Source organism: Musa acuminata, unplaced genomic scaffold (assembly GCF_036884655.1).
Source record: "Musa acuminata AAA Group cultivar baxijiao unplaced genomic scaffold, Cavendish_Baxijiao_AAA HiC_scaffold_467, whole genome shotgun sequence".
Lineage (NCBI taxonomy): Eukaryota > Viridiplantae > Streptophyta > Magnoliopsida > Zingiberales > Musaceae > Musa > Musa acuminata.
In genome coordinates, this window is record NW_027020714.1 from 260,001 (window position 1) to 262,500 (window position 2,500).

Sequence of the window (2,500 nt, forward strand, 5' to 3'; positions counted from 1 at the left end):
CCAAAAACGGGCCAAAACTGGCCATTTTTTGCTGCGCGAGCGAGCGGAGAGCGGCGAACAGCGAGCGAAGCGCGAGGCAGCACCGTCCCTGCTATACGAAAGCCCCATCCAGCCCTGTGCCACCCGGGGGGTTCCAGGGTGCTGAGATGGCTGACATTTTGCTCCGCTCACGACGGTCACCGCGCCACACAAGAACAGCCCAAAAACAGGCCAAAACAGCCCAAAAACGGGCCAAAACTGGCCATTTTTGGCTGCGCGAGCGAGCGGCGAGCGGCGAACAGCGAGCGAAGCGAGAGGCAGCACCGTCCCTGCTATACGAAAGCCCCATCCAGCCCTGTGCCACCCGGGGGGTTCCAGGGTGCTGAGATGGCTGACGTTTTGCTCCGCTCACGACGGTCACCGCACCACGCAAGAACAGGCCAAAAACTGGCCAAAACAGCCCAAAAACGGGCCAAAACTGGCCATTTTTGGCTGCGCGAGCGAGCGGCGAGCGGCGAACAGCGAGCGAAGCGAGAGGCAGCACCGTCCCTGCTATACGAAAGCCCCATCCAGCCCTGTGCCACCCGGGGGGTTCCAGGGTGCTGAGATGGCTGACGTTTTGCTCCGCTCTCGACGGTCACCGCGCAATGCAAGAACAGGCCAAAAACTGGCCAAAACGGCCCAAAAACGGGCCAAAACTGGCCATTTTTGGCTGCGCGAGCGGCGAGCGGCGGACAGCGAGCGAAGCGAGAGGCAGCACCGTCCCTGCTATACGAAAGCCCCATCCAGCCCTGTGCCACCCGGGGGGTTCCAGGGTGCTGAGATGGCTGACGTTTTGCTCCGCTCTCGACGGTCACCGCGCAATGCAAGAACAGGCCAAAAACTGGCCAAAACGGCCCAAAAACGGGCCAAAACTGGCCATTTTTGGCTGCGCGAGCGAGCGGCGAGCGGCGGACAGCGAGCGAAGCGAGAGGCAGCACCGTCCCTGCTATACGAAAGCCCCATCCAGCCCTGTGCCACCCGGGGGGTTCCAGGGTGCTGAGATGGCTGACGTTTTGCTCCGCTCTCGACGGTCACCGCGCAATGCAAGAACAGGCCAAAAACTGGCCAAAACGGCCCAAAAACGGGCCAAAACTGGCCATTTTTGGCTGCACGAGCGAGCGGCGAGCGGCGGACAGCGAGCGAAGCGAGAGGCAGCACCGTCCCTGCTATACGAAAGCCCCATCCAGCCCTGTGCCACCCGGGGGGTTCCAGGGTGCTGAGATGGCTGACGTTTTGCTCCGCTCTCGACGGTCACCGCGCAATGCAAGAACAGGCCAAAAACTGGCCAAAACGGCCCAAAAACGGGCCAAAACTGGCCATTTTTGGCTGCACGAGCGAGCGGCGAGCGGCGGACAGCGAGCGAAGCGAGAGGCAGCACCGTCCCTGCTATACGAAAGCCCCATCCAGCCCTGTGCCACCCGGGGGGTTCCAGGGTGCTGAGATGGCTGACGTTTTGCTCCGCTCTCGACGGTCACCGCGCAATGCAAGAACAGGCCAAAAACTGGCCAAAACGGCCCAAAAACGGGCCAAAACTGGCCATTTTTGGCTGCACGAGCGAGCGGCGAGCGGCGGACAGCGAGCGAAGCGAGAGGCAGCACCGTCCCTGCTATACGAAAGCCCCATCCAGCCCTGTGCCACCCGGGGGGTTCCAGGGTGCTGAGATGGCTGACGTTTTGCTCCGCTCTCGACGGTCACCGCGCAATGCAAGAACAGGCCAAAAACTGGCCAAAACGGCCCAAAAACGGGCCAAAACTGGCCATTTTTGGCTGCACGAGCGAGCGGCGAGCGGCGGACAGCGAGCGAAGCGAGAGGCAGCACCGTCCCTGCTATACGAAAGCCCCATCCAGCCCTGTGCCACCCGGGGGGTTCCAGGGTGCTGAGATGGCTGACGTTTTGCTCCGCTCTCGACGGTCACCGCGCAATGCAAGAACAGGCCAAAAACTGGCCAAAACGGCCCAAAAACGGGCCAAAACTGGCCATTTTTGGCTGCGCGAGCGAGCGGCGAGCGGCGGACAGCGAGCGAAGCGAGAGGCAGCACCGTCCCTGCTATATACGAAAGCCCCATCCAGCCCTGTGCCACCCGGGGGGTTCCAGGGTGCTGAGATGGCTGACGTTTTGCTCCGCTCACGACGGTCACCGCACCACGCAAGAACGGACCATAAACAGGCCAAAACAGCCCAAAAACGGGCCAAAACTGGTCATTTTTGGCTGCGCGAGCGAGCGGCGAGCGGCGAACAGCGAGCGAAGCGTGAGGCAGCACCGTCCCTGCTATACGAAAGCCCCATCCAGCCCTGTGCCACCCGGGGGGTTCCAGGGTGCTGAGATGGCTGACGTTTTGCTCCGCTCACGACGGTCACCGCGCCATGCAAGAACGGACCAAAAACAGGCCAAAACAGCCCAAAAACGGGCCAAAACTGGCCATTTTTGGCTGAGCGAGCGAGCGGTGAGCGGCGAACAGCGAGCGAAGCGAGAGGCAGCA